Here is a 19,455-nt window from a genome sequence, read left to right on the forward strand (position 1 = left end):
GGAAGGAAGGAAGGAAGGAAGGAAAGGAGATTCTAATTTAAAGTGAACAAGTAAGAAAGTGCCAGTCCTGTTTCATACCAATTTCACCTTATGTGGTACTTAAAAAAGAACTCCAGAGAGACAGTAAATTTCATCTCAAATAATGGTTCATATACTGAAAGACTCTACAAATATCATTCTTGATAGCAAAGACTTGAAAACAATATGAAAATAATTATAACCATAACAATCTTTAGGTTGGCAAATAATTTAAATATTGCATTTCTTTTTTTTTTTTCTTACAGAAATCTTACGGTAGGGAAGATCAAGGACTCTTCTATTCATTTTAAAATTAAAAAGAATAAACAAAGTGAGATAAATGACCTGACCAATAAAATCCATTTGAATGTGAAACTAAAATATTGTATTTCTAGGCCTATAGCCTTCTTCTCCAAAGCTCCTTCTCTTAACAGAAACTCAAGTTTAAAAAATCTGCAGCTACAAAAGATGTCTTGAAGGATATGACCTCAACCTCATTTTTCTTAGACCCCAAAACCCCATCTTGCTCACAATAGTGTGTCTTCATAGCCCTAACATTGTTTAGAAGGCACTCCAATGAGAGTCATGTGTACATACATGCAAATGAAGCCACTTTCACAGCAAAATGAGCTACAGTTACTTCCAGACACTAATTGAAAACAGGGAAGTTATTTGACTTCCTGTCCCTCAGTTTCTTCATCTATAAAACAAAGATATTAATAAGGTTGGCAGAAAGAGTAAATGAAATAATAAAATGTAAAACACTTAACACTGTCACCATATGAAAAGATGCTTTCCATAAATGTTAGGCATTACAGTTAACTGCTCTGGGTTTTTTAAGAAGACTGAATTGCTAATGCAATTGTTTTAAGATTATATTTTTTTAAAATAGCTTTGTTTTCCTTACTTTAAAAAAATTGTTAAAGATATCCACAGCAAGTTTTATACCACTTCAACTAATGTACAATTCAATGCATCAATTATATTCTTCAATTTTTTAAACCACTCTCATCTTCCCTCTCCGAACTGATTCTACACCATTGTATAATGTCGCTGTTTTCTAAGCTTCCTATCCAATATTTTAAGTTCCTATTGCTAATTTGATTCCATATACATAGTTTAAAATAGCTAAGAAAGACGTTTAAAAAAAACAACACCAAAACTAATAGGTTAAACTATTTTTTGGTTTAGAAAAAGTCTTTAGTATTTTTCGTTTAAGATTTAAAGATTATATATTTAAATAGTTTCAGACATTCATCTAGCCTAATGGGCTCTAGAAAGACAGTCTGGATTCCATGAAAATTTTAAATTCTCTTCCACATCACCAGGAAGTTTTCTGGTATTATGGCAAAGAATAAGATTTCCCCCAACTTTTAGATAAGAAAATAAATGAGATATCAGAAGAAGATGAGAGAAAAAATGAGAAGTTATTGTAAAATTCTGGGTCTTTCTTATGGAACTAGCCAAGTAGATCAAAAAGAGAAAAACATTATGAAAGATGGTAACTGGATGTAATAGAGTGAAGGGCAGAGACAGGTTTGAGAATATCTGGCGGATGGCTATGGCAGTTACCAATATGCAATAAAGGTTGGAGTTGGTGATCTATAGGTAAATGCCAAAGGATTTTAAAAATGAACACTAACAAAAGTGCACATCTGACTTCATTTCAGCATAGCCTAGCCATGGCACTGCAATGTTTCACCTAAAAGACTACAATTTCTTTTTTGGAGGGTTTATCTCCTATATATTTCACCTTGTGACGTTTTCCTTTCATGGTCCTTCACAAACATTTTTATACAGAGGCTGCTGTGTACAGCCCTTAGCATCAGATGTTAGGTGCTGGAGTAGCATCAGTTGTAGACCGAAAGAGTGGAGCTTCTATCTATATAATGTATACAACAAAGGAGAAGTCATTTCTTATCTTATTATACTTGTATTCAAGTTTAAAAACCAGATACAATGGATTCAATTCCAATTTAAGGCTACGCCGTGCATGGCAGGGTTGAGATGTACTCCATGGCATTCTCAGTGGCCAGTTCTTCAGACATAGATTGCCAGACCTTTCTTCTGTGGTGCCTCTGTGTGGACTGGAGCCTTTGACTTTTCCTTTAGAACCACTCAGAAGGGCCCGTAATAAAAGTTCTCAGAAAAAGCTAATAGAAAGCAGTTATTCAAATACAGAGAAACACAAGAAATAAATGAATTTTTCTTGAATCTCTAAATTGTGTGCTGAATTGTATGCAATAGTATTATAAAGACATTGGGGAACTCGTGGGTGACATGTAAGATTTGCTGCAAGAAATTTTCTAACAAAGAGTAACACCTCTAGGTATATGTGGGTGACTTGTGAAAAAAGTTGCCTGTAGCAAAAACAAGAGAAAATGATTTGTGGGAAGTTTCTGGAAAGTAGTAGAGTGAACAAAGGCAGGCACTTTCTAGAATGCAGAGAAATTAATTAGGGATAAATGGCTGCAAATTTTCCCATCATTGAGGACCTGCCAGCAGCAGTAGTCATTTTGAATCAATGAGACTGGCTCAGGACAAGGCTGGCTTCAGAGCTGTTATACATAGTGTTGCTATGAGTCACAGTAGACTTCACAGCACATAACAGCAGCAACAACTGTAGATTTGTCTCTTACATGTGCTTGTCTATCCATTCAACAATATGTAGTTGGAGTCTGTCATAGTCCAGCAGTTCCATAGATGCTGTAGTGCACCAGTAAACCAACCAGAAAGATGTCTTGCCTTCATGGAGCTTACTCTTTAGTGAGGAGAAGACATACAATAAACAAGTAAACAAATGTGTCATTGTGTGCCAAGAGGGGAGGAACGCCTTGAGTTAAAAATATTAAAAAATATATATGAAATAGAGCTCATTGGGTAGGATAAGCCTGCTAGTTGGGAACGATGCTCAGAATAAGTCCTTCCAGAGCAACGACCTCTGCGGAGAATCTGAGGAAGGGAAGGTGGGGAAAAGGAGTCAGCTACTTGGGGAAAGACAAATCTGGTAAGAGAAAGATGAAGGTCCTAGAGGAAGAAGTCATTGATTTGAAATGACAAATCCAGCCTTTCTAAAATTTATAGTGATTTTGTAACTTCAGAAATATAGAATCAAACTTACAAGAGAAAGCTGGTGGCTTTTGACAGTTATGAGTCTGTCTATTCTTTAATATTTAAATTAACTGCTGCAGGAGGGCTGTGCAGTGTTGCAAGAGCTGAAGTATGGGCACCGGGCAGTGCTAGGCTCAGACCCTGCTTCTAGCTCTTACTATGATGGGTGAAGGAAGGGACTGATTTCTTCAGAAGTTAAACTCAAAATGGCAAAGCCTGCCTTTGAGGGTGATTCCTCATTTTAAACAAGTGAATATCTCCTGGCCCCCAAAACATTGGAATGGTTTCCCCTATTATAAGAAACAAATGTGTATTATTGGAAACTGAAGCCTGAAGGAATGGAATCAAACCCTCTGAACTTTCTACCACTATTGTTTCTTCTTCAGTCTCATAGTGTTCCTTTTATTATCATTGACACATTTACTTAATTACAATGTTTTAAGAAAAAACGAAAAATATTAGTAAAGGCGTTTTGGGAACATTGGTGGTGTAGTCCCTTGGGAGCCGCACGGCCAACCCAAAGGCAGAGCCTCTCTGGAAGCTCAGTCCACAGGCAGCTCTGCAGGAGAAATACGGGCAATCTCTTCCTGTGCATTTACAACCTCCTAAACACTCACTGGAGGGTCAGCTAGCCAAACATTCAGCCTTGACGGAGAGCAGCGAGCAAGTGAATTCAATTAAAACAACTTAATACATATTTATTGGATACAAATATCTTGAGAGAAATGTAAGGATCAATATCAACTACACCTTCCTTCTAGTAGTCTACAGTGTATAAAGAAAATCATAAAAATGAAAAGCCAAACCAGCAGACATGGTTGATTCCAACCACGGTGACCACACGGGCTCAGAGCAGAAGTGTGCACCATAGAGTTCCCAGTGGTTGTCATCTTTCATTTCTTAAGGAACATCTGCATGATCAAAATGTCAGCATTGGGGGTGTTATCTCTGCTTATTGACACCACCCAATGCCCCCTAAAGAAAAACATAAGCATGTGTAACTCTAACCCATGTGAAGTGACAATGAGCTAACAAAGATCTTACTGTAGAGTAAGTAAAGGTGACTAGGGCAGGGGATGCTTGGGTGGAGTTTTTCCAGAGGCAGAGAGAGACAAATTAGAAGTAGATCTTATGTGAAAGGAGGAAGGATCTTGTTTGCAGATGTCAGCACCTATGAATAAAAGCCCTGGGGGCAGTTTAAAGAAAGGAGGGAGTCAAGGAAGGACCTTAGGGAGGCAAGAAAGCAAAAGGGCTCTGATGATATTAAAAATTGTATAATCATATCAATCATTTTCAAAGCAAGAATGAAATTGAATGAGAGCCGTTCAGGGAACAGTTTGAAATTTTCTTATCGACTCTAGCTTGAAGCAGAGCGTGAATTTTACCTTGAGCCATTTAGAGTAATAAAATATGGTTTAAGCTACTTACCATTTTCTTTCCCCAAGATTCAATTAGGATCATTCACCCTACTAAAGACCTTGGAGAGAGCTATTTCTTCCTTTAAAAGTGGTCCCGTCTGGTCCATTATGAGATGCTTCTCTCTCTCTTCCTCTCATTGCCAAGCCAGAATTGGCTTCTAGCTGATCCTCCACTGTGTTTCTGAGGCTGAATGTTAGATGAGAGGATGGCCATCTTACCCCTTTGCAGACACTAGTGGATTCCAGCTACTAGAAAGTATGGCTTTTGATGTAGCAGCTCAGCGTCCCATGTATTAGGCCTCCAGGGGTCCCTGAGATGCTTAGAGAGATGATGCTCTACAGAGCTTTGAAAATACCACCTAAAGGGTGTGGTCCCTTCAACTTGTCTTATAGAGATGTGTTGCCACCCTTGTCTTTCTATGTAGTTTAAGACTAGTAAGACCTACTTCAGGCTTCTCTGCACAGAGAATAAGCTGGTTTCTGTGTCTTTTTTCCTTTTCTGGAAAACCCAACATTGATTCAATATGAAGACTTTAAAATGTTTTGAAAGTAGTAGCAGAAAAATAACTGTAAATACATTTGGCAGGATTTGAAAAATTTTTCAGCTTCTTGTAGCAGATACAGACAATAGCCAAATGAAATTATAAATCATGATGTGACACTAGACGGTTTGCTGAAAGAAAAGTGTCATCTCAAATCTCAGCCAAAAGGTAGGCTATAAATAAACACCTAGATATTCTCAAGTAACAATTTCTGAAGTTGTTTCACCATACAAAAGGGGATATTTTTAAAGCATCTCATTAACAGATCCAACTTCTGAAAGTTCAATGCAAAACTCAAATAAAATTCAAGATAACAGTATTTGTCATTTACTGCTGATGTAGAGACAGAATCGTGCAGATAGTCTGCTCCAAGTAACATGGAAATGATCTACATATTACTAATGCTGCCAGAACAAATGTAGTTTCAGAAGCATTTTACTTGTCCTAGTATAGGAAGCCATCACCAGGTGATCTCCAGACGAACGAACAACCAGACAACCCCTTAACGTGATATCTTTCAGAGAATAATTTTAGGAGTGAAGATAGACCATAGACATTGCTCTTTAGTTTCTTAACCTGACTTTCAATCACAAATCAGCTTCAATCTTTACATCTTTTGGTCCCGTATTACTCCAGTTTTTCTCAAAAGAAACCTGTTATCTGGAAGAAGTTGCTGACACTCACATGCTTGCATAGAAAATTAATAAAAGAGTTGACTAGTCAGCTAGCCACAATTCTTTGTTTATCAAGTTTAAAAATCTTAAACATGAAAAATAGAAAGACAATAGTAATGCACTCCTGTGCACTGGTCTGTCTATTATCAAGATTTTGCCATACTTTTTTTTTCTCTCTCTCCCTTCCACAATCTTTCCTCTCTCTTTCTAAGTTATTTTAAAGTGAATGCCAGACATTTTACCTCTTCAGATTTCAAGAATTACCCCTAAACTAATATGGACATTTTCTTAAATAATTATAGCATAAGAAGAGTTATTATTGCAACCAAGGAAATAAACAATACAAAACACAATAAATAATACAATAAACAATACTTTAGTATAATCTACTAACTAGCACACTCACATTTTTCCAATTTGCTTAGTTGACTGGCTTGAGTCTGGATCCAAATAAGGCCCACATACTACAATTGACTGCTCAATCCTTAAAAAAAAAATTTATTTAATCTAGAGTGAATAGATCTGTCTTCTTTAATAATTAACTTGGTTCTTTTATTTCATCATGAAGTATCATATTCATAGTTTGTCTGTTGGCTTCATTGTGGGGTTACATAGCTGGTTCCTTTAGTTTCCATGCCCCTTAGTAATGTAAGTTAGCCACAAAAACTTGATTAGACTTAGATTTTAACCTTTTTACAAGATACAACTTAGCTTGTTAGGATAAGCCAGTCCTTGAAAAAAGACATCATGCTTGGAAAGATTGTCTAGGAGGGGACGAGTCTCAGTGAGATGCATTAACACAGTGATTTATCACAGTGGGCCTGACTGTATCCAAGATGGTGAGGATGGCCCATTCATTCATTGTTACAAATTTTTATGGACCAGATTTTAGTAATGAGATCTGAGATGTGAGGGATGGAGATAAGGAGATAAGAGAGAAAAGAAAGTGAGTAGCACCTGTGTCTGTTCTATTCACTATTGTATCTGCAAGCTGGGCCACTGTCCAGAAAGTAGTAGGTGATCAAGACATATTGACTGAATAAGTGAGCATTTATTCAGTATGGTGGAGATTCAAATGAAAGATACAACTTCAGTTTTTCTTTTCTAATCAGGTAAGTGTAACAAAACAGAAACGGAATGTAAACCCCCAAGTCATTTAAAAAGACAAAATAAAATAGAGGTCACTAATAAAAGAGAGATGAAGTAAAGGAAATAACAATGAGATATGAGAAACACAAAACAAGACCCACAGCACAAAAAGATCAACTTAATTATTAGTTATTTGTAATTATTGTTATTGTAATGAGCCTTTGATTAAATAAAATAGGTTCATGTTTCTGCTGAAAACAAATCTCAACTACATTCTGTTTATAAAATGTTCCCATACAGCAAAATGATGCAAAAATATTGAAAGTAACTTTTATAAATATTACCTATCATAGAAACACAAAAACAAGTTGAAAATAAGGAATGTGAATAATTAATTTGTTTAATAACTCTTTACAAGCGACTCGACGGCACATAACAACAACAAGAATAACAACAACCCTAAATACAAAAATTTCAACTTCTTTTCCATCATTCCTAGAAAACTGACACAAGTTAATATAAACATAAATACAAATTTGTATATAAGTACAAAACCTAAACTTATCCTTTAATAAATCCCCAGATAAAAACAGTCAAGACTCTATTATTTGTCCTTAACAAAATAATTCCAAGAAAACTCAACAAAACACTAACAATAGTGGTCTTTTCCTGGTTGGAGAAAAGGGGAAATAGAGTTTTAAAAACTACATGCTTTCCAAAATGAGCAAACAGTCCCAAATGAAACCCACTGCCAACAAATTGATTACAACTACAGCAATCTTCAGAGGACAGAGTAGAATTGCCCCATGGGATTTCCAATGCATATCAGCTTTGCAGGTGGAGTTCTGGGGCGTAGTTCATAGGAAGTTGTGCTGTTAACTCAAAAACAGCACCTTCTCTGGTAGATTGAATCCAGCAGTGGCTGGAAGGAAGAAAGGCTGGCCATCTCTTCCTGCAAGATTACTTTTGTTGTTAGGTGGTGTTAGTGACCCTATTAACGGTGGGTCTACAGAGTCATTTATAGCCTTCCAAAAACTCACTGGAGCATCAACTAGGAGTTGATTCAGACTTGATGAGAATGTTCTTGGTTGTTGCTGCTGGGTGCCCTCCAGTCGAGTATGACTCATAGTGACCCTATGGACAACAAATCTGAACTCTGTCCTCTCCTGGAGCATAGAGCAACCTTTACAGAACTAGCCAGCCACAGCAGTCTCCATCGAAAAAGATCTGAACTTTTGGCTGGAAACTGAGTTTTTTAACCACCAAGTATCATGAAATGATATTTTACATCTTATAATTAGAAGAAAATAAGCATTACTTTAAAATGAGCATTATTGTTAAAAATATCTGGGTTGTAAAAAAGGGAACCTGCCCTTATTGGTATATTTCATTTCTTTATTTATTTATGAACAATTTTAAATACATGAGTGAGTATGGAATGTTACTGTAAAATGTATATAGTTCTCTTCTTCCATTGAAAAAGTTACAATTTGTTAGTCTTACGAAGATGGAAAACATATTTAGCAAAATATAAACAGGTCAGCTATGGGTCAGTTCTAATTCAACCGTGCACAACAACAACACCTCCATTAACAACCAAAAAAGCAGTATTTCTTACCTCTTAGCACTCAACAATTCTTGTTAACACCGTTTCCTCTAACATATGAACTTTATATTATTTTTTAAAATATAAATATATATTTAAGCACCTGTAGGTAAATCTGAGGAGCTCTGATGCTCGAGTGGCAAGTAGTTGCAATGCCAACCCGAAGGTAAGTGGTTCAAATCCACCAGTGGCTCTATAGGGGAAAGATGCGCAATCTCCCTTGAAATTTACAGCCTTTGAAAACCTGTTGAAGGGTCAGCTATGAGTCAGTCCCGACCCATAATAACATTGTGTTATTATATAACAACAACATGTGTAAACCTATCTATTTGAAAATAATTCTTGTCTATTGAAAGGGAATTATTTAGTCTTTCCAATTATGATCACACAGCTTAAACTTTAATATCACAGGCAACAAATAAACTCTCCCCTGCACTCCACCAAATTCTCTTGCTCTCCAAAAATCATTAAAACCAAGTTTGAAACCGTTATCATGCTCTTTCCCATCTTCGAAGTAATCTGCTCTTTGGTTTAGTTGGCAAATGAGAATTTGTGTGCCCAGTAGCTCTCTTTCACAGAGAGCTGGGTTGTGGCTGATTCTGAGCTCTCTGTATCGTCACTGGGATCTATCCGGCTAATCATACACAGGGAGAGTAACACGTGCGTGCGGGATTACTCCCTCTCTCGCCCTCTTCCACTGGCACGTGCCAGAGGCACTCGTCCAAGTGTGAAATGTGAGTCCAGGCACCAATTTACACAGTGTGTGTTGCCTTTTCGTATCTGCTGGTGGGACGTTAGAAGTTGGACCCAGCACAATTCATCCCTCACAAATGTTTACTGTAATCCCGGGGGACAGGAATATCGCCAGCTCAGGAAGGACACCAGCACAGCTTTTAGCTGCTGGGTGCTGAAAAATCTCAGGCAAAATTCCAAAAGCCCTCAAAGCTAATGTCGAATTGACAAAGTGCCAAAAATCTCTCTGGCATTAAATTCCCACTCTTTGTTTCCCCCTTCAGGTTAACAGCTTGTGGAAATAATAATGTGCTAATGCCACTCTGGATCCCAAATAGCTTGAAACACCATCTTGTTAAGCCTTGCAGTGTCCCTTTGTGACTAATGGGAATCCAGCCGATTTATTCATTTTACTGATGAGAAAGCTCTATAGGAGATAGGTCAAACACCTTGGTGATGGTCATGCAGACTTATCGCATAGGGCAGAGGTTTAAATTTAGTTCTCTAAACACTGCATGGTTCAAAATTGGGAAGAGCGTATGCCAGGGATGTGTCCTGTCTCCATACCATTTCAACCTATATGCAGAACAGATCATCTGGGAGGCTGGGCTCTAGAGGAGAAATGCGGCATCAGGATTGGTGGAAGATCTATCAACAATATGTGTTATGCAGATGACACAACCCTGCTTGCTGAAACTGAGGAGGACATGAAGCGCTTGCTGCTGAGGGTCAAGGACTACAGCCTTCAATATGGATTGAGGCTCAATGTCAAGAAGGCAAAGATTCTCACAACTGGACCAATTGGCAGCATCAGGATGGATGGTAAAGAGATTGAGATTGTTCACAGCTTTAGTCTGCTTGGCTCCACTGTCAACACTCTCAGCACCAGCAGCCAGGAAATTAAAAGACGTATTGCGATGGGAAAGTCTGCTGTTAGGGACCTCTCTAAAGTACTGAAGAGCAACGGTGTGTCTCTGGAGACTAAGGTGCACCTGGTACAGGCCATGGTCTTTGCAATCACCTGTTATGCGTCAGAGAGCTGGAAAATGACCAGGGAGGATAGAGGGAGAATTGATGCTTTTGAGGTTTGGTGTTGGAGAAGAGTATTGAGGGTACCATGGACTGCAAAGAAAACAAAGAGATTCAACCTGGAGAGGGTTAAACCGGGCTGCTCCTTGGAGGCAAGGATTCTTAGACTTCATCTGACATACTTTGGTCATGTTGTAATGAGGGACTGGTCCTTGGAGAGGGACATCATGCTTGGGAGGGTGGAGGGACAGCACAGGAGGGGAAGGCCCTCTATGAGGTGGATTGATTCAGTGACTGGGACAATTGGGATGAGTGTGTCAGAGACATTGAGATTGGCACAGGACAGAGGAGAGTTTAGAGCTGTTTTACATAGGATCGCTATGAGTCACAAGCGACTCAACAGCACATAACAACAACAATAACAACAAACAAGGTCAAGTGTTGTTGTTTCCTGAAAAGCTCAGTTAATATCAGAATAGATAAGAGCAAGAAATATGGGATGTGAAACTGGATGGAACCAGCCATAAACTGGTGGAAGTGATCAAAACACATTCCCTAGAGAAACAGCAAGACACAGTTCAGACAGAGGGCCAGTCGACTTCACTGAGAACTAGCATGGCCATTGATAGGTCTAATGTGGCATTAGGGCCATCTAACAGCAGCAGCTCTTCCTTCAACTTAAGGAATGCCAAGTTTGAAATGTGTTAGAAACATCTGCTGTCAGAGACCTCTCCAGAGTGCTAAAGAGCAACAATGTCAGTCTAGAGACTAAGGTGGGCCTGACCCAGGTCTTGGTCTTCACAATTACTTACAATTCCTCAGAGAGCTGGACAATGACTAAAGATGACAGGAGAAGAATTGATGCCTTTGAGTTGTGGTGCTGGAGATGAGTCTTGAACATATCATGGACTGCCAAAAGAATAAAGATCTGTCCTGGAGAGGGTAAAATGGAACTATTCCTTGCAGGCAAGGATTTTGAAGCTCTGTCTCACATACTTTGGGCATGTGGCCAAAGGGACCAGTCCTTAGAGAAGAACATCATCCTTGATAGAGTAACTACACCCTGGATGAGATCAACTGACACAGCCACTGGGGTAATGAGGGTAGGTGTGTCTAAGACAGTGAGACTGGCTCAGGATAGGTCAGGGTGCAGAGCTACTGTGCATCAGGATGCTATGAGTTACAGGAGAATTGAAGGCACATAGCAAAACCAGCAGTATCAGGCAGGCATGGTGGGACTCTGTTTTAGTTGATCTCCTTCTGAACCCCTTACCTATAATTATACAAACTACTACTGTGGGAATTTAAAAGATTCCACTTCATACTTCACACTCTAAATCTTAGCAACATGACATTGAACACCTGATATTCCCTGCCGATGGGTTGGCTCAGGACTTTGAATGTGGAGCAAGAGTTTCAGAGAAATAAGAGGCACTTAGAAACGGTATGTATATTGCATCCAGTGCCCAGTGAGAACAGTGAGGCAGGCTCTTAGACTCTCTGCCTGGGATTCTGGTCACACAATTTGCTCCTGGCTTTCTGAGTCTGATTTTCCTGCCTTCCTGTTGATTCAGTGAGCTTCCAAATAAGTAATTTTTCAGTAAAGCTCAACTAGAATTAGATTCTATAACTTGCAATCTGGAAGACTCAAGTATTGTCAGGCTGTAGAAGAACCAATGCCTCTGAGCTGTGGTGTTGGAAAAGAGTGCTAAGCATCCCATGGTTTACCAAAAGGACAAGCAAATATGTCTCGGAAAAGGTGCAGCCAGAGTGCTTCTTGGAAGGCAAGGAGCATCAGACTTTGTATTGTGGGCATGTTGTTAGAAGAAGTCACTCTTTGGAAAAGGGAATCATACTTGGAAAAGTGGAGGGTCAGCAAAGGAGAGAAAGAACCTCGGAGAGACAGGTTGACAGTGGGTGTCGTGGGGGTTTAAGTATGCGGGGATCGTCAGGATGGCACATGAGAGGGCAGCATTCAGTTCCATTGTTCGGAGGGCCATTATGAGTCATAGCTGACACTTAACAACAACAAAAGAATGAGTTATACAGAAAGAACACCAAGTGCATCTAACAGCTGATTCAAAGTTTGAAGAAAAGTTTCTGCTTATAGTAGAAGAATGGTCCAGGTATGACAGAAAGTATTAAGAGCTCTAAAATTTATGTTCTCTTCTTATTCTAATGCATTCTGTAGGCATATATACTGTCCAGACTCCTTCACAGTGAGGTAAGTCATGTGTGATTGAGTTCAGACAAAAGAATATAGTGGAACTGATGTGTTCATTTTTCACAGCTGGTCCATGAAAAATCTCCATCCCTTTTCTACCTTCTAACTGCCTGGAATGACAACAAATGATGGGCTTTGAGAAGCATGTGCTTCAGATGCAAAGCCTTCATTATCCGGGTTTCTTGAAAAGGGTATATGAAGGAGAGTGATTCCAGTGAGTTTCTTCATTTGTCCAGTACAGATGCCACATGGTCAAGAAACAAACTTCTACCTTGAGAACTAGTTTGGAGGTTCTAGCAGGGCAGGGTGGCTACTTATTTACACTTGGCCGAAGGACAGTTCTCCTTCTATGAGGGAAAGGCATACTCTTCAACCTAGTCTACAGCTTCTGGGTGGATGCACATGGAGCCGAGAGGGAGGAATCGGACACCTAGCTAGTAGATCAGCTGAATCAACCCTGCCAGCTAATGGTGTGGCAGACGTGCTGCCAGGACTTTGCTTGGGGATGCAGATGCTCAAAGTTTCCAAACTGAACAGAAGATTCTTCAGTAAAACAGCATGCTTGTTTCCCTCAGAGTACCAGTTTGATAAGGCTGGGCAAATCAGACATTGGCTATCTAAAATGGGGATATTAGGGCATGAGGCATGCTGGATTACATGCTTTCACAAATTTAGTTATTAGTAAGATGATTGTAAGAGGGGCGGCTCCTACAATATACATGAATTAAATACAGTGTAGATGAAAGATGGTATAAAACACAATGTGCATGAAATACAAGTAGATGAATGATTGATTGTATGGAAACCAATAATAACATGTAATTAAGAACCAAAGAGTTTTACCAAACGTGGACCACTATTGGCTGTGCTGTATGTGTGGATATAAAAATATCCTAAGTGTAGCCCTTTCATTCACTCCATCTTGCCTATGTATCTACATGGAGATTAATGCTTGTCATTACGAATAAGGCAGGATTGTGTAGGCAAGGACATTTACATTTATTGTCTACAGCTCCCGTGCATCTCTCCGTATCTTGCTTTTCTTCAGTATTAGGCTGACCATCCCCTTATCATATATAACATTCCCTTTCAACCACTTAGTGAATTTCGAATAAATAATCCTTGATCTTTCTTTACCCTTACCTCATGTCTCATTCCTGGTAACCATCAAAGAATGTTTCTTTCTGCCTGAAAACTTTTCTTTATTTTTATGAAAGGACTCATACAACAACAACAAAAGAGAAATAAACTTCTGTTATCTTTGGAATATTCTACTTTTGGGGTCTAGTATACAAAACAAAAGCCCATCGCTGGCAATTCTTACTCCTAGGAATCCAAGAATAAAATCAGTTTTGGTAACATCTATGGAAGCAGATTGGCATGCCTTTCTTCTCAGTGCCATTGGGTGGGTTTGAACTGCTGAACTTCCAATCGGTAGGAGAACGCAAACCATATTCACCACCAAGGGATGCTCTATTTGTAACAGCATAGCCTAAACCTACTAGGGGCAGGCCAACACCATGACTGGCCTGATGTTGTGTGCTTAAGCTGATAGTCTATGGCTCTTCCCCCATTAGGAAAAGGTAGGTGACAGTTGATGCAGATTTTCTAGATATGAATTATGTAGTATGACAAGTTGAAAGGATACACTCAAAAGAGAAGGAAGACTCATTAGAGCCTTTACAATCCTGAACAAGAAAGAATTTCCTTCCCCATTACATTATATACATATACAAATAATATATATTTGTGTGTGAGTGCATTCTTTGTCTGCATATTGCAGAATCCCCATGCTAGATTTGACAAAGGGATAAATTACAACAGTAATTTTCCCCCTCTTTAACATGGTTTTCCTTTCTCAATGAAATCCAAATGATGCATCCTAGTCTCTCTCTTGTTTTTCTTTCCCCCAATTCTCTGTTTTAATGTATTCTCCAATCTTTCAATCTTTCATGCTTTTATTACTTCTCAAATTAGTGGTCTCCCATAAGACTCAGTTAGGATTTGGGTAAGAATATCAGTTCCTGGAACCACAAAGTACCTTGAACATGTATACAATAAATATTTGTTGAATAATAAACGCACTATTTTTGTTTTCTCTTTTTTAATATACAGTGAGGTCTCCTCTCAATGTTTGTTCAGATTGGCAGAGGTGAGAGGGATCTCATATAGAACCTCCCTCTACAACACCTCTAACATGGGTCATCCAGTCTGTACTGGTTTGTTTCTGGTGAAGAGATATTCACTGTTTATTAGAAAGTACACCTTTGTAAGATATCTCCAGAACTTTAAAAGTCATAGTTCTTGTAAAAAATAGAAAAACTGAGAACTGAGCATGACATTTGAGCCTATGCTGAAAACCTCCAGACAAGACAGAATATGGATACCAAGGCACATGTTGGTCTCTCAGGAAAACTGGGCCTATAAATACTGAAATGAGACAAAGACTTTTACCAAGAGTCCACAAAAAAGAGTCTTGCCCTACAGCCTCCACTCTTGAATCAGATTTGTTGTTTCATAAAGCTCTGGTGGCCTAGTGGTATGAAGTTGTGATACAATCCCAAAGGTACATGGTTCAAATCAACCAGTTGCTTCACAGGAGGATAAGCAATCTCCTCCTGTGAGATTAACTGCCTCTGAAAACCTGCCAGAGGGTCAGCGATGGGTCTGTTACTGACTCTAAGGTAAAATAATAAAAGTAAATGCTGAGATAGGCAGCTCTGGTGACCTAGTGGCAAGAAGCTGCACTGCAATCCCAAAGGCATGCTGTTCAAATCCACAAGTTGCTCCAGAGGAGAAGAATGTGTGATGTCTTCCTGTGTGATTTACTAGCTCTGAAAACTGCCAGAGGGTTGGCTAGGAGTTGGTTCTGACTTGATGGCACACAACAATAACAACAAACTATAAAAGGCTATAGTTCTGTTTGTTAAAGCCATCTACTTGTGATATTTCTCTTATAACAGCTCTAGGTACCTAGGATACCTCATAAGAAGGAACCTTGTGTAGCCTTCCTCTAGATTAGAGTACACCCACCTAATCAATCAAAATTATTTGTCCAATGCCTATTATCAGCTAGGAATGGAGAACATTTTGGGATGAGCAATGTATGTTCTAAAAGTAGAGCTATGTACTCAACTATGTTGAGGGCAGCTCTGGTGGCATAGTGGTAAGAAGCTGTGCTTCAGTCCCAGAGGCACATGGTTCAAATCCACCAGCTTTTCCAGAGAAGGATGGACACTCCTACTCACCTCCTGTGTGATTTACTGCCTGTGTGATTAACATGTTGAAGGATCAGCTCTGAGTAAGTTCCAACTTGATACCACACAACAACTGAACTACGTAAAAGGCATTACTCACTAGCCAATAAATCAAAGCAGAATTACAAGATTGGGAAAATGAAACTAAAAGAACTGAAATAATAAAGCTTCATTTCACTTTTTCCTATGACTAAACTCTTTTAAACATTCACATCAATTAGAAATCCCCCTTGCAGGCTTTCCTATACTGACCCTGGTCCCAGGATTTCAGCTACAGTAGCTGCTTGGGAATTAAACTGTGATGGACAGCAGTTTATCAGACATGAGTCTGTGAAGACCTTGCAAGTATTCTTTCCAAGAGGAACATCTCTTTCTTAGCACGCCCCACAATCCACCATCACTGAGCTGACAGAACTCACAGCGGTGATTCTATGAAGATAGAGTACAGGTTCCCTGTGGGGTTTCCAATGCTGGAATATTTGTATAAACAGACTGCCAGGCCTGCCTGGAAAGTAGCATCAAGTCAGTTCTGCTCTTCGACCTTCTGGATAGCATCTGAACACTTTAACCACGATACCACCAGGATTCATTATTCGTGTCACACATGGTTGAAATCAACAGTAAGAACGACATTTGCCAATCATTCCCATCTATCTTCACTTTCCTTGCAAAGCATCCTAACTAGGGTGATTTTTATTAAGTAAACATATCCCTAAATCTTCTGCAGCCAAAGGTTATAAAACCCCTGCAAACATATTTTTACATTGGCAAGAGATAAAAAATGTCATTCAAGTAAACTTAAGATTGTTCATACGCATCTATCATGGCCAGAATATATTATTTAAAAAAACAAAAGGAGAAGAAAAAAATGATAATCACTCACAGTCTAAATTGCTCTAGACATTTTTCTACTGTTCAAGTGACCCATATGGTTTTAATAATGATTCAGTCTATCAAAAAAGGAGTCAACATGTTTTTGTGGTCTGTCCGAGAGCAACAAATTCTGGTTAAATAAACAGGCAGACAACCATATCTTAACTAGGAAATGGATATGCTGGAAGCTGTGATTGTTAAATACATTTTGAAGAAGTTTGGAAAAGAGTTATAAAAAGAGAAAAACATTCCACTTTGACTCTATTATAGTGAATGATATTCTTTAGAGATAGAGACAAAAATAAAGATTTCTGAATCAGGTACATTTCCCCCATATCAGAACGCAAAGCGGATGTATTATGAAATGAGTCTCTAATCCTCGAGATTACATTACTACCATCTAATCTGTGTGGATCACAAGCTATGGCTGACTCTGAGAAGAATGGGAATCCCAGAACATTTCATTTTGCTTATATGAAACCTGTACTTGGACCAAGGGACAGTTGTCAGAACAGAGCAAGGAGACACGGCATCATTCAAAATTGGAAAGGGCACCTGCCAGGGATGTATTCTGTCTCCATACCTTTTCAATCTGTATGCAGAACAGATCATCCAGGACACTGGACTGTACGAGGAGGAAATGCGGCATCAAGATCATCGACAACCTACGTTATGCAGATGACACAATCCTGCTTGCTGAAACTGAGGAGGACCTGAAGCACTTACTGCAGAAGGTCAAGGACTGCAGCCTTCAAAACAATTGAAGCTCAACATCAAGAAAACAAAGATTCTCACCACTGGGCCAATTGGCAGCATCAGTATAGATGATAAAGAGATCGAGATAGTTAACAGTTTTAGTTTGTTTGGCTCCACAGTCAACTCTCTTGGTACCAGCAGCCAGGAAATCAAGAGATGAATTGCATTGGGAAAGTCAGTTGTCAGGGGCCTCTCCAGAGTACTGAATAGCAACAACTTCAGGCTGGAGACTAAAGTGCGCCCGATTCGGGCTATAGTCTTCACAATTGCATGCTATGCATCAGGAAGTTGGACAGTGACTAGGGATGATAGAAAAAGAACTGATGCCTTTGAGCTGTGGTGCTGAAGAAGAGTGTTGAATATACCATGGACTGCTAGGAGAACAAACTGGTTTGTCCTGGAGAGAGTGAAGTCAGGCTGGCTCCTTGGAGTCAAGGATTCTGACAATTCATCTGACATACTTTGGTCATGGTGCAAGGAAGGACATTATGTTTGGGAGAGTGGAGGGACAGCGCAGGAGAGGAAGACCTTCGATGAGATGGATCGATTCAGGGATTGGGGTAGTAGGAGTAGGTATGTCAGAGATAATGAGGTTGACACAGGATGGAGCAGGGTTTACGACTTTTGTACTTAGGGTCACTATGAGGTGCAAGTGCCTCGACAGCACATAACAATAACAACAAAAACAACAACAATCTAGCATGATGATTTGTTCAAAGCCCCCTGTCAGCAGGGGATGGACACCATTTATCATAAGGATGCCAACCAAGTTTTAAAGTTACAGACATATAAACAAATGTGTAACAAAGAACTCTACTCATTCTCTGTAAAACAAAGCAAAATGTAGGAAAATAAAACAAAACAATTCCTAAAATCATAAGTCTACACTTTTCTGTATTCATTAAATTCTAAATATTGACATTAATTAAGGAAATCAGCTTAGTTGTTAACCAAAAACTATATAACAAGATCTCCTCATGTCCTCAAAAGGTATGCACTCCAAACATTGTCAAAGTATAAGTATTTTTATCTGAATAATCAAATAGTACATTACTAAAGAATTAAGAAGTAACAACATTTCACCAATTCACAGAAAAATTATGCACAAGCACACACATATATGCATTCTGTGAGCTAGCTAAATCACATTTAAGACTGATATTTAAATAGGTGGAGAACTATTGAGGGAAATTAATTTCATGTTACAATAACATAAAAAATATCTATTTACCAGGCTCTAAAATAAATGGCTAAGTATAAATAAATTTTGCAAAGTATCTATAACTGACTGAAGAATAGAAAAAGATTTAATTTTTTATAACACTTACCTGTTCTTAGCAAAATTTGAATAGTTAATGAAGATTCTACTGAGATCATTTTTTATAGTAATTTAAAGTATTCTTTGTCTGAAGTATGACATAATATAATATGAACTGTGCCTTTGACAATTTTAAGAGTAGGGTGAAAATATTTTTGAAGAAACCATAATCTTCACTTCTGGTTTGGATAGTTAACTGTATTATTTTAAAACTCATTAGATATTTCTAATGAAGTCTAAAAATACCTTCTTGTGGCCTGTATCTAATCATCTTACAGAAAGTTCTGTGCTTTTCAGTTGCTATAAGTTTTCCCCATATACATATTTGACATAGTATATTTAAAATTTCATCTATCAGCAAATATTCCTCATGTATCCAAATATAACATCTAAAGATTTACTTTCTGTTAACTGTAAGAACAATTTACAACCAATTTTTTAAAAATATAGCCTTATATAATAAGAGCAAAATCAGAATCTGCTTTCTAAAGACTTATGTCTACAAAGTACAATAGACTATGCATTTGGAAGTATTTGCACTGTGTTTATAAAAATTTTATTGCCAAAGAAATTTTGTTTTTGTTTGTTTTAACTACAGTGCACTTGATTTATAGTAGACTTGGGGAGAGGGGGAGAATAAAACTTAAATTCTCAAAATCCAAAGCATCTTATATTTTCCAATTTCAAAGTAACAACATTCACATGCCAACTTAGACACCAAGAAAGTAATATTTTTCAAATCAATATGTTTGCATTTTCTCATGTTTTCTTGAATTAATAATGTCACAAAAGCCATCACTTTCAATAG

General features: G+C 38.4%; 1 protein-coding gene across 5 annotated transcripts in view; it reads right to left on the reverse strand.

Moving 5' to 3' along the window:
- SCHIP1 (schwannomin interacting protein 1) overlaps nt 1-19,455 on the reverse strand; it is a 1,325,222-nt gene that overhangs the window by 978,011 nt on the left and 327,756 nt on the right. The gene's annotated exons all lie outside the window — the stretch shown is intronic.

Source organism: Elephantulus edwardii, unplaced genomic scaffold (assembly GCF_000299155.1).
Source record: "Elephantulus edwardii isolate Elephantulus edwardi_28Jun2011 unplaced genomic scaffold, EleEdw1.0 scaffold00060, whole genome shotgun sequence".
In the NCBI taxonomy this organism is placed as follows: domain Eukaryota; kingdom Metazoa; phylum Chordata; class Mammalia; order Macroscelidea; family Macroscelididae; genus Elephantulus; species Elephantulus edwardii.